At 35.0% G+C, this 15000-nt stretch overlaps 1 pseudogene; it reads right to left on the reverse strand.

The window, feature by feature from the left end:
* Positions 1-15000, reverse strand: part of LOC129614934 (putative uncharacterized protein DDB_G0282133) — a 25389-nt pseudogene that overhangs the window by 4868 nt on the left and 5521 nt on the right.

Genomic DNA, 15000 nt, shown 5'->3' on the forward strand with positions numbered 1-15000 from the left:
GGTTTTGCTTCCAGGGTCCCAGAAAAATCTGACATTGGCACTTTTTGGTCCTGAAATAGCTCTATTTTAAGATTTTCTCAAAAAATTTTTGTATAACAAAAGCGCGTTTTTCTTTTATACTTAATATTACTAGAAACGTAAACCAACAAATAAATAATACTTTTTATTATTGGAAACACAAATCGATAACGAGAAATAAATAATGTTCGAAAATATAATGTCCTCACATGTTTTAAGTTCGAAAAATCAAAATAAACTTAAATAAATGTCAGCTTTTATGAGACATCAGATGTTTTGTGGCATCTGAATATTAATGCTTCATTTGTTATTGTTTTGAATATTATGTGTTGTCAGCAGGCTTTAAAAAATATACATAGAGAATATATGTATGTACGTATATAATACATTCATATGTACATACATATATTTGAATAAAATTATTATTTTGTTTTTGCCTAAACCTTTTCTTTATTTGAAAAATTACATTCATATGTACATATATATATTTGAATACAATTAAAAATTTATTTCTATATGTTCACCCACAGTTTTAAAAAAATAGGTAAACATTCATAATTATGTATTTTTGCGTTTAAAATTTTATTTCTAATTTTTTGAACAAAAAATTTTAAAATATTAAATTCTAATACATTCATGTACCTACATATATTTGAATAAAAATATTATTTTATGTATGCCTAAACCTTATATTTTTTGGAAAAATTTATTTCTGTATGTTACTTCCATGATTTAATAATTATGTGTTTCTATATGCCAAACCACAATTTTGAATATTAATCAACTCATAAAGAAAGCTTAAAAAAAATTAGTTAGGAAGCTTTAAAAAAATATACATACATATTTATGCACTTAACTATTATAACAATATTTTTTTGGAAATTTTCTTTAGACTTTTATAATAATATTTTTCTGTTATATATTAAAAAAAAAATAAAGCAAAAATTTTAAACAAAATAAAAAAAATTTTTTTTAAAATAATTCAAAAGTTCTCTCTTTGCTTGCAACGAGTGCACTTGTATTATACGGCAATAATTAAGCATACAAACAATTGTAAAACAACAAAACAAAAAAAAAATTAATACCAAAATAAAACGAAGAATTAATGTAAAATTAGCGGATGAACCGCATGTAATTTCGAAAACGTCACGAAAAAATACAAATTCTAAGAGTGGTGGTACCACATCTAAAGTTACATTACAAACAATAGACGATAATAGTTCTTATATGGATAATCACATTGATGATGAAAGCGTCATAACTAGTGACGTAGAAAGCAAACATGTGCTTCCTACAATTACTATAATCAAGAAAAGGAAAAGATGTTCACGAGCTTTTAAAAGCCTGTGAAATTGACTATTATTATATTAGATCGATTTCAATTATTGGGAAAACTTATTTCAAGTCTGTAAAATCAAACAGCAAACTCATTTCTGCGTTAAATCAACAAAAATATGAATTCTTTACCTATGATTCAAAAGATATGAAACCTTTTAAGGCTGTGTTATCGGGTTTGCAGGTATTAGAACCGGCTGAAATCATAAAATACTTAAATAATAAAGGTTTGAAACATATTGAAATAAAGAAAATTAATAAAAATACACAATCTAATTATGAGTTAAACTTGTACATTGCGTACATTGAAAAAGGTACAACAACTTTAAATAAATTAAGGAATAACTTTTACTACATCCATAAAACTAAAGTTCGTTGGGAACGTAAGATCTCACAGAAAAAAAATTACCCAGTGCTACAACTGCTAAATGTATGGCCACGGGTCTAAAACTGTAAAGTTGTTACAAGATGTGCATATTGTGCTGGTTCGCATCAAGCTTCATTATGTGACAGAAAGGATAGCAAAAAATGTGCCAATTGCAGTGGTAATCATTATTCTTTCGATGATGTATGCCCTAATAAAATCACTTATCTCGCTTTGGTTAATCGTAAAAATCAAACATTACGAAAAACTACTACTTAATGCAACAAAAATTATAACAACATCAGTGCCGCTGATTACAATACTTTATTTCCAAATTCTCTTGGTGTCTGCAACAACAACAACAACAATAAAAACAACACATTATCTTCACTACAGATACCTTGGAGCAATATAATTAATAATACTAATAATGTAAATGGTCAAAACAAGAATCATATGATTAGAGGTAATTTTAACAATAGTAATATTAATACCTAACTCCGCCTGATTGCAATTTGCTATCTGCCGGTCCCAAGCCCGGGAAAAGGAGGAGGGTTTGAGGTAAAGGTTACACCGATCCTCAGAAAAATCTAGCCCAGTGTCTGGGGGGATAGCCAGACCACCCTCTCTTAGGGGTTATAATACTAATTGCCGGTCCTCCTGGTAGGGGGTTGAGCGCAAGGCTTACAACCTTGTCTCGTGAAACACGCTTCTGTATTGGGACCTAGAAAGATGCCTCGGATGAACAGCAGATTGATCACACGGAAAAAGACCCTCGCACAGAACACGGATTATGAGATGAAAATGAGATTAGGAACATTGAACGTATTAAGTTTATATAAACCTGGCGCTCTTAAAAACTTATTAGAACAAATAACGAAATATAAGGTACAAATTACTGCGATACAGGAGACCAGATTTTTAGGAGAAAAAATTTTTAACTCTGGTCAATACGTCATATATTCTAGTGGTAACAAAAATAATGTACATATGTTTGGAATTGGCTTTGTTGTATCAAAACAAGTAAATAGTAACATTATAGACTTTAAAGCAAAAAATGAGAGATTGTCTGCTTTAAGAATTAAAACGAAATTCTTCAACTTGGCGATTATTTGTGTTCATGCACCTACAGAGGATAAAAGTGAAGAAGAAAAGGATTTATTTTATAATAACTTAAATCAGTTGTATGATGAATTGCCGAAAAATGATATAAAAATAATTGCAGGAGATTTTAATGCTCAAATAGGGAGAACATCATCAACTCCACACAGCCTGCATACAGAATCAAATGACAATGGTTGTCGAGTAGTAGATCTGGCACAATACCGTAGAATGGTAATTAGTAGCACGACATTTGAACATAAACGTATTCATAAGGAGACATGGACTGCCCCAAGTAGAAATTTTAAAACCCAAATAGACCATTTTCTGATCGATTCTAGACATCGAAACAACATTCAGGATGTCAGAAGTTTTAGGGGGGCATCACACGATACTGATCATTTCCTGGTGTGTGCTGTTTTTAAGGCAAGAATATCCTCTGAAAGAAAAGAAAGGAAAAGAAGTAAGAAGAAATGGGATGTGAGCCGCCTAAAAGATAGTGACATTAAAAACCAGTTCGTTGATCATATAAACCAAAATTTGACAAACAATGATATGAATGGCAGTATAAATGATACGGACATTAATAACCACTGGAACAGAATTAAATCGGCAGTCACAAGAGCCTCAGATCGAGTTCTAAAAACAACAGCTAGAGCTCAAAGAAATGGCTGGTGGGATGATGAATGCCTATTGGCAAATAATCTAAAAAATGACGCCAGGCAAAAAATGTTGCATCGAAATACGAGAACGAATTTTCTGGAATATAAAAGACTAAGGAATTCAGCACAAAATTTATTTAGAAGAAAGAAAAGAGCATTGCTGGAAAGCAAACTAAGAAATATTGAAAATTTTAGACAAATAAATGACGCAAAAAAATTCTACAAAGAAATGAAATGTATAACAAATGATTTTAATCCTACTGTTGTCGCTTGTAGAGATACGAATGGAGATATACTGCAAGAAAAAACATCAATACTTAAAAGGTGGGCAAATCACTTTAATGATTTATATAATTCCAACATCATCAGAACAAACGAACATAAAAACGAATTTAGTACAGCTGAAGTGTATATCGAAGAGCCCACAGAACAGGATATGCATGAAAGTATAAAGAATCTGAAAAATAACAGGGCCAGTGGTATTGATGAGATACCGGGTGAAATGTTTAAGAGTGGTGGTATTCTTCTAGAAAAAGAACTACATAAACTTGTAAAAAAGATTTGGAGGGAAGAAAGTATGCCTGATGAATGGCACAAAGGTATAGTTGTACCTTTATATAAAAAAGGAGATAAATTGGATTGCCAAAATTATAGAGGAATTACACTATTATGTGCAGCTTATAAAATATTCACCTCTATATTAAACAATAGATTAAAAGTATATACCCAAGAAGTTATTTTTGATTACCAGGCTGGTTTTACGCCTGGAAAATCGACAACTGACCAACTTTTTACCATCAGGCAATTAATTGAAAAAAGCGCAGAATATAATTATAAATTTCATCATTTGTTTATTGATTTCAAACAGGCTTTCGACTCTATACAACGTGATAAACTATGGATGGCCATGGTGGAATTTGGTGTACCTAAGAAACTAGTCAACTTACCAAAGATGGCCACAAGTAAAAATCAGAATTACGTCAGAGTTCAAGGAGAATTGTCGGAACCTTTTGAAGCATATTATGGAGCAAAGCAAGGTGATGTGCTTTCTCCAACGTTATTTAACTTCGCTCTTGAAAAAATAATACGTTCATCGAAAATTGAAACGAACGGCTGCCTTTGGAATAAGTCCTCACAAATTTTGGCTTTCGCCGACGACGTGGACCTTATTGCTCGAAACATCAACACATTAAAAGAAAATTTCAAAAGTTTTGAAGAATCAGCAAGGCAAATTGGATTAGTTATAAATGCAAGCAAAACGAAGTACATGAGTAACCAGCACACTACTAATGACCAAATAATCGTTCTCAATGAGCATAGTTTTGAAAGGGTCAATCGTTTCAAATATCTTGGGTCGATTATCAATATATCAAACGACTGCACCGAAGAAATAAATGAACGATTAAAAGCAGCAAACAAGGCATACGCCTCTTTATATAAAATTATGGGATCGAACTTATTAAGTCAAAACTCAAAGATCCAATTATACAAAACGTTAATTGTGCCAGTTCTTATATATGGTGCTGAGACTTGGACTCTGAAAAGGAGTGATGAAAACAAACTTGACGTATTTGAAAGAAAAATAATCAGACGGATTTTGGGGCCAAGAATAGAGGAAGATGGTTCAATACGCCTAAGAACCAATGAAGAATGTTATAACGTTTTAAAAGAGTCAAAATTAAGTAGCCGTATTAAAATTCAACAATTAAAGTGGGCTGGCCATGTATCAAGAATGGACCAAGATAAAGCAACAAACAAAATATTTAAATATGGTCCAGAAGGAAAGAGAAATGTTGGTAGGCCAAAACTACGTTGGCTAGATAATATCGAAAAAATTGCTGAAAATTTAAATCAGAGGAATTGGAGATCAATCGCCGCAAACAGAGATGAGTGGAGAAATCTTTTAAAGGAGGCCAAGATTCAATATGGATCGCTGAGCCAACAATGATGATGATGATGATGAATATTAATACCTACAATAATAATAATGAAAATAACAACAACAACAATTTTAATAATTTAAATGACACAAATTGTAATTTATTTTCTGTAGATGAAATTTTAAAATTAACTAAAGAAATTTTAGGTAAATTAAGCCAATGTAAAAATAAGCATGAGCAGTTTATGATTATAACCGAACTCTCGGTAAAATATTTGTATTCAAAATGATTTCTTCCAACAAAATTAATATTATAATTTGGAATGCTCGTTCCATAGCAAATGAAAGTATTGAATTTTTTAAATTTCTAACTTGGTTGAATCCTACAATCAATTTAGCTTCACCTTACTACAAAATATATAGAAACGATCGCACGGATCGCAAGGGTGGTGTTGTTGCCATAATTGTAAAGGGCGTTTTGGAGCACTCTCCCTTACCAGTGTTGCAAACTGAGCTGATTGAAAATATAGGTTTAAAAATAACTACTAGTGATGCTCAAACATTTAAGCTCTATGCAGTATACTTTTCGGCCACTAAAAATTATACAAATAAATTAAACTTAGATAAAAAAATCAAACGGGAAAAAATTAAAACTTTGTTAAAAATGATTTGCTGAGGGTGTCAAGGATCATGGGCAATTATATTGTTGGCGGCGACATGAATTCTAGGAACTGGAATTGGGGCTGTGCTCGGGCTAACTGTTGGCGAAATGTTCTAAATAACCTGCTGCAAACTGATAAATTTGCTTTATCTCTTTGAACCTACATATTGTCCAGCTAATGTAAATTCTCAACCTTCTACACTTGACTTTTTTCTCACAAATTCACCTGATTTTTGTTCTCAACCTATGATTCTTGATAATCTATCGTCTGACCATCTTCCGGTGGGGGTGCAAATTAGTGGATCGGTTGTCAGTACTGATAATTTTTATTTAGATTATCATAACGCAAATTGGCATTTTTATCGGGCTTATTTAAAGGATAGGTTTAAAAATAAATACCTGTAATACGAAGTTGCCTCCTTATTTGGTTTCACTAATTAATCGTAGAAACTCAGTCAGAAGGAAGTGGATTCGTAATCGTTTATTGTTATATTGTGCACAGTTGAGGCAGTTGAAATATAAAATTAGGACTGAAATTATAGAATACAGAAGTAAGAAGTGGTCTAGTACCCTAGGCTCCCTGAACTGGGGTGGGAAACCTCTCTGGAAGTTTGTTAAAATTGTTAAAACTAAAAATAAATATGTTCCGGCTCTTAAGGATAATAATTCGATTCACACTACAAATATTGAAAAAGGTAATGCTTTAGGGAAAAATTTTTATAACAAACATAAGAATAACGATGTCTTAGGTGATGCTATCACTATTTCGCAGGTCAATATTTCTGCTGGACAGATAGATGGTTTGGACATCGAAAATTTTGAACCTATAACATCTCACGTAATAAATCACGTCATTTCTGCTTTAAAAACAAAAAAATCACCTGGTGCAGATCTTATTACAAACTTATGTATTAAAAAACTTCCTAATTGTACAAAGATTTATTTAAATTCAATTTATAACGCTTGCTTGAAGCTCGGCTATTTCCCTAACGCATGGAAGGAGGCATATGTTATCGCGATTCTTAAGCCGGGAAAGCCTCCTGACGGCGTTAACAGTTACCGACCGATAAGTCTACTCAGTAACCTGTCAAAAATATTTGAAAAAATTATTAAAATTAGACTAAATGAATTCATTGAAAGAAGGCCATAATACATTGCATCCATTATTGCGTGTTAAAAATTATGTTAAAGAAAATTTCCAGGACAAAAAATCGGTTGGCATGGTGACTCTTGGAATTAACTCAGCATTTGACACGGTGTGGCATAGGGGGCTACTGCATAAGCTTAAAATGTATAGATTTCCTGTGTATTTAATTAAAATGATTCGAATTTTGCTTCAATGAAAGGAAGTTTAGGGTTTCTGTAAATGGTATATTCTCTGACTATCATCAAGTGGAGGCTGGTGTGCTCCAGGGCTCAGTTCTGGGGCCCATATTATATAACGTATGTACTTCCGATATGCCATTAACTCGAAACACCATATTATCAATTTTCGCCGACGATACTGTGATATATTGTGCAGACACTGATTGCAGCCAAATTTTAAATAACTTGCAAAATGCACTAAATGGTCTATTCAGGTAGACCCGGGCAAGGGAAATCATATGCCGAGATATTAAAGGATATTAGGAGCAATGTGGATCCTGGAGCGTCACAAGCAGTTATCAGGGGAGTCCGAAGAACCCAAAGAGGGGATGTACTTGTGGAGATGTCAAATGAGAACAAAGATAAGCGGGGTTTTGTTAGGAGCTTACAGAATGTGCTAGGCACGACGGCCGTGGTATAGGGCTTGACTCCGATTGTTCCTTTGGAAATAAGGGACCTCGATTTTCTTACAACGGAAGGAGGGGTAAAGGCCGCACTGAAGGACGCTCTTGGGCGGGAGCCGGAATACAAGCTGACTCTAACAAAACATATTAGGAGGGAGCAGAGGTTGGCAATAATAGAAATGAAGACCAAATACGCTAGGGAACTTATTACAACGGGTAAAGTGAAAATAGGATGGATAAACTGCAGGGTAAGAGAAAGGGCAGAGGTAAAACGATGCTACAGGTGTATTGGTTATAGCCATATAAGGAGCAATTGCAGCGGAGTCAATCAGGCGGACTTCTGCTATAGACCTAGAGGCAACAAAGTTAAGGAATGCCAGGAAAATCCGGTATGCCTGCTGTACACCGAAATGAAGCAAGCAGATGCAGACCATATATCAGGGACGGATAGATGTAATGCTTTAATGTAATGGTGGCACTAGAGAAAGTTAAAAAAACGTCGCGATGATTAGAGTAATACAAGGTAATGTTATTATTGTTATAATTATTATAATTATTATTATAATTATTACAATTATTATTATTATTGTTATTGTTATTATTATTATTGCTATTATTATTATTGTTATTTATTATTATTAGTTGTTGTTACTATTATTATTATTATTTTTATTATTATTGCTATTATTATTATTATTATTATAGTAGTTACGATTATTATTATTATTTTATTATTATTATCATTATTATTATTATTATGACTATTATTATAATTATTGTTATTATTATCATTATCATGATTATTATTTATAATAATCATGAATTTTATTATTATTTTGGTAACTATTATTATTATTTTTATTATTATTATTATTATTATTATTATTACTATTTTTGTTATTATTCTTATTATTATGATTATTATTATTACAATATTATGATTATTATTAATATTATTATTATTATGATTATTATGATTATTATTATGGCTATTATTATTAATATTATTGTTATTATTGTTATTTTTTTTACTATGATTATTATTGTTATTTATAATATTATTATTATTATTATTATTATTATGGTAACTATTATTCTTATTATTAGTATTATTATTATTATTATTATTATTATTATTATTGTTATTATTATTATTATTTTTATTATTATTCTTATTATCATGATTTTTATTATTATAATTATTAATATTATTATTTTTATTATTATGATTATTATTATTATTATTATTATTATTATTATTATTATTTTTATTATTATTATTTTTATTATTATTATTATTATTAATTTTTTTATTTTTATTATTATGATTACTATTATTATTATTATTATTATTATTATTATTACTATTATTTTTATTATTATTAATTTCATGATTATTATTATTATTATCATTATTATTATTATTATTAATTTTATGATGATTATTATTTTATTATTTTTATTATTATTATTTTTGTTAGAATTGTTATTATTATTATTATTATTGTTATTATTATTATTATTATTATTATTATTATTATTATTATTATTAATATTGCTATTTTTACTATTATGATTACTATTATTATTATTATTATTATTATTATTATTATTATTATTATTATTATTATTTTTATTATTATTATTTTTATTATTATTATTATTATTAATTTTTTTATTTTTATTATTATGATTACTATTATTATTATTATTATTATTATTATTATTACTATTATTTTTATTATTATTAATTTCATGATTATTATTATTATTATCATTATTATTATTATTATTAATTTTATGATGATTATTATTTTATTATTTTTATTATTATTATTTTTGTTAGAATTGTTATTATTATTATTATTATTGTTATTATTATTATTATTATTATTATTATTATTATTATTATTATTATTATTATTATTATTATTATTATTATTAATATTGCTATTTTTACTATTATGATTACTATTATTATTATTATTATTAATATTATTATTATTATTATTATTATTATTATTATTATTATTATTATTATTATTATTAATATTATTATTATTATTACAAATATTTTTTTTTTTTTTTTATTTATTTATTATACTTTATTCTCTGTATTATTACAAAAATGTTTAAGAGAATAAGAAAAGGGCATTATTATTTAAAGAAATATTTGCATAATAATACAATTATTGCGATGATTAGAGTACTACAAGGTAATGTGAATAGGAGCACAATGGCCAACAACCTCCTCGCTCAAGTAAAAATAGAGAGGGGGGCGGATGTGGTACTAATAAGTGAACAATACAGGAACTGAGATCACCAGGACTAGTACTCGGATTCGACGGGCACCGCTGCGATATGGGTCACGGATCCAGTAGCGGTGCCAGTAAAGGACCATGGAGCACGGAATAGTTATGTATGGATCAGGAGTCGCGGTCTAGTTTTATTCAGATGTTACTTCACTCCAAACCAGCCTATAGAAATTACCAGCGCAGCCTGGAGGCACTGGAGAATGCCACAAATGGAATAATAGGTCAAAAGATAGTTGCGGGAAATTTTAACGTATAGGGCGGTTGAGTGGGGCATGTAGGTGCCGAACAGAAGAAGCAAACTCATAATGGAAATGGTATCGAGGCAGGCACAAGTAGTTTTGAACAGAGGCAGCACAGCAACATTTCGAAGGCACGGCTACACTGGAACCATACCCGATATATCATTGGCAACTGAAAATGTTGCTAACATAATAAACGAATGGAGAGCTATAGAGGACTTCACGGGTAGTGAGACTCAGATTGAAGATACAGGACGCGCAAAAGCGGATAGGATCACAGAAGACAAGATGGGGGCCATAAAAGCGGCGTTTGATGAGGCTATGCCAAAGAAAAGAATTAATTGAGGAAGAAGCCCGATGTACTGGTGGACGCCAGAGATTTCGGATCTTAGAAGAGAGTGCATACGACTGCGGCGAGCTGCACAACGCAAAAGGAATGGATCAGAAGTGGCAAAGGCGTTCATGGAGTACCGAACTGCAAGGAAGACGCTTAGAATTTCCATTGGCAAAATTAAGACAAAATGCTTGAGAGACCTTTGTAAGGACGTGGATGAGAATCCCTGGGGACTCGGATATAAGATTGTAATGAAGAGGACCGAGTGTGCAACGAATACGGAACATCTAGGGAGTGGCAAGTTGGAAGAGATTGTGGACGCTCTTTTCCCTTCGCATCCTATCCGGACGATGACCCAAAAAACAGTAGCTGAAGGGGATGTTCCTAAATTCACCCTGGAGTAATTAAAAGAGGCGGCCAGTACAATCAAAAACGGGAAGGCCCCGGAACCAGATGGGATACAAGGAGAGGTCATCAAGGAAGTTGTAAATACGTGCTCGCAGGTACTACTGGAGGCATATAATACCTATCTGGAAGAAGGCGTATCCTGTAAGCGGTGGAAGCACGCGCGCCTGGTGTTGTTAGATGAGGGAAGGAGCAATCCGCTGTTGGCAGCGTCCTACAGGCCCTTGTGCATGCTTGACATGGCCGGAAAACTGCTAGAGAAATTATTGAAGAAGAGGCTGCAGGCGGCCATAGAAGCAGCGGGAGGACTGGCAGGCATGCAGTATGGTTTCAGGAAAGGACGGTCAACGATGGACGCAATAAAAAGGGGTGGTGGATGCAGTCAGGGCCGCCGAATCGGGTAATCACCATTCAAGAAAGCTGGCACTACTGGTGACGTTAGACGTGAAGAATGCTTTTAACTCGGCGAGAAGAGAGGACATTTTACAACAGTTGCGTGGAAGAGTTCGAGTACCGGCGTGTTTGCGGCGAATACTGGAAGGTTAGCTTAGTGACTGTACTCATTTGATGGTGGTACAAAATGTAGGCAGATAACGTCGGGTGCTGCGCAGAGTTCTATATTGGGCTCGGACTCGTGAAACATTATATATAACAGCGTACTGCAGTTGGAGATGCCAAGCAATACTCAACTGATTGGCTATGCGACAACACGACTTCGAGTTAGCTACGGCCAAAACAGAGTTGAGACGAAGTCGGCAGTTAAATATTTGGGTAGACAACATAGTTGTCTGCCGGGTATCCCCTGGAAATCTACCACGGTAAAGCCGACGAGACTGGGTGAAATGCGAATCGCTGGCGCTTAAAACCAGCTAGCTGTTGGGGGGTAGGATGGGTGCGTGCGCCAGCGTCGTGCGGATTTCGGCAATGGGACGAGCAGTCTTCAAACTTCGGGAAAATTCCAAGCGCGTCTGTACTCATAATGAGCGGCGACTTGGTCGACGTCTGACAACAAAGAGCTCAAACTTCAACTTTTATGCAATGAATAAAACAAAAGATATTATTACCCCAGGTGGTAATCCAGTTCTGCTTGAGAATCCACTCTCTTCGGAGACCGATCCCACGGATTCTGGAGGGGATCAGTTATTGCATTTTATAAATAAATCAACGCAGCAGAGATCAACGACAACAGCAAACAGGCAACAGGATACTTAAGATACAACGGCAACGTCGAGGAAGAAGAATGTAGCAGCAGTAGGCCAAAGGACAACAACGTACCTCAACAAGCAAAATATCGAGGTTATTATGGTGGATGGAACACCGAAAACAGATCCTTTTAGGCGTAGTAGACTGCTAGCCCGGTCACCAGAGCAAACAGGTAATATTATAGAAAAGAATCTAAGTGAAGGGAAAGACGTGAGCATGAGTATCAAGGACGGACTCGTGAAGCTCGAAGGGGCAATTGAGAAGATGCGACAATGTAGGTCGCGAAGAGTCGAAATTATAAGGAGAAGAGGGGAACTCGCTCGAACACCCAGGATGGTGCCGCCATGTACGATCTCCAACAAGCGGACAAGGGTCGGAGCCCGACTCCAGCTACGGAGTCGGATAAACTGCAGGATAAGGGAAAGGGTATAAGTAAAGCAATGCTACAGGTGTCTTTGTTATGGCCATATAAGAAGCAATTGCAACGGAGTCGATCGTGCGGACCTCTGTTATAGATGTGGACGTAGGGGCCACAAAGTTAAGGAATGCCAAGTAGATGTGGATCATATATCGGGGACAGGTAGATGTAATGCTTTTAGGGTGGCACTAGAGAAAGTTAAAAAACGTCGCGATGATTAGAGTACTACAAGGTAATACGAATAGGAGCAGAATGGCCAACGACCTCCTCGTCCAACTAAAAATCGAGAAGGGGGCGGATGTGGTACTAATAAGTGAACAATACAGGAACGGAGATCACCAGGACTGGTATTCGGATTCGACGGGCACCGCTGCGATATGGGTCACGGATCCAGTAGCGGTGCCAGTAGAGGACCATGGAGCAGGGAATAGTTATGAATGGATCAGAAGTCGCGGTCTAGTTTTATTCAGCTGTTACTTCACCCCAAACCAGGCAATGGAAAATTACGAGCGCAGCCTGGGGGCATTGGAGGATGCCATAAATGGAATGATGGGTCAAAAGATAGTTGCAGGACATTTTAACGCTAGGGCGGTTGAGTGGGGTATGTCGGTGCCGAACATAAGAGGCAAACTCATAATGGAGATGGCATCGAGGCAAGGACTGGTAGTTTTAAATAGAGGCAACACACCAACATTTCGACGTCACGGCTACACTGGAACCATACCCGATATATCGTTGGCAACTGAAAATGTTGCTAACATAATAAACGAAGGGAGAGTTGTAGAGGACTTCACGGATAGTGACCACCAATACATTACTTTCAGCATAGGGGCAGTACCAAGAAGCAATCGCAAAAGAGAAGGGCATGGATGGAACGTTAACAAATTAAATAAGGTCAGATTAGCAGAGACGTTACAAGTCAGATTTAACAAAATGAAAGAAACTCAGATTGAAGATACAGGACGCGCAAAAACGGAAAAGATCGCAGAAGACACGATTGAGGCCATAAAAGCGGCGTGTGATGAGGCTATGCCAAAGAAAAGAATTAATCGAGGAAGACGCCCGGTGTACTGGTGGACGCCAGAGATTTCGGATCTTAGAAAAGAGTGCATACGACTGCGGCGAGCTGCACAACGCAAAAGGAATGAACCAGAAGCGGCACAAGCATTCATGGAACACCGAACTGCAAGGAAGACGCTTAGAATTTCCATTGGCAGAAGCAAGATAAAATGCTGGAGAGACCTTTGCAAGGATGTGGATAAGGATCTGTGGGGACTCGGATATAAGATTGTAATGAAGAGGATCGGGTCTCCAACGAACACGTAACATCTGACAAGTTGGAAGAGATTGTTGACGCCCTTTTCCCCTCGCATCCTATCCGGACGATGACCCAAAAAACAGTAGCTGAAGGGGATGTTCCTAAATTCACCCTGGAGTAATTAAAAGAGGCGGCCAGTACAATCAAAAACGGGAAGGCCCCGGAACCAGATGGGATACAAGGAGAGGTCATCAAGGAAGTTGTAAATACGTGCTCGCAGGTACTACTGGAGGCATATAATACCTATCTGGAAGAAGGCGTATCCTGTAAGCGGTGGAAGCACGCCCGCCTGGTGTTGTTAGATGAGGGAAGGAGCAATCCGCTGTTGGCAGCGTCCTACAGGCCCTTGTGCATGCTTGACATGGCCGGAAAACTGCTAGAGAAATTATTGAAGAAGAGGCTGCAGGCGGCCATAGAAGCAGCGGGAGGACTGGCAGACATGCAGTATGGTTTCAGGAAAGGACGGTCAACGATGGACGCAATAAAAAGGGGTGGTGGATGCAGTCAGGGCCGCCGAATCGGGTAATCACCATTCAAGAAAGCTGGCACTACTGGTGACGTTAGACGTGAAGAATGCTTTTAACTCGACGAGATGGGAGGACATCTTACAAAAGTTGCGAGGAAGATTTCGAGTCCCGCAATATTTGCAGCGAATACTGGAGGATTACCTTAGTGAGAGTAGTCTGCAATACTCAATCGATGGTGGTACAAAATGTATACAGATAACATCGGGTTATAGCAACCCGCGCAGGGTTCTATATTGGGGCCGGACTTGTGGAACATTATGTATGACAGCGTACTGCAGTTGGAGATGCCAAGCAATACTCAACTGATTGGCTATGCGACAACACGACTTCGAGTTAGCTACGGCCAAAACAGAGTTGAGACAAAGTCGGCAGTTAAATATTTGGGAGTTATACTGGATACGAGACTTAACTTTTGGCAACAAATTCAAAGTGTTTCAGAGAAAGTAGCAAAG

This window comes from Condylostylus longicornis, unplaced genomic scaffold (assembly GCF_029603195.1).
Source record: "Condylostylus longicornis isolate FDR11 unplaced genomic scaffold, ASM2960319v2 ptg000128l, whole genome shotgun sequence".
In the NCBI taxonomy this organism is placed as follows: Eukaryota; Metazoa; Arthropoda; class Insecta; order Diptera; family Dolichopodidae; genus Condylostylus; species Condylostylus longicornis.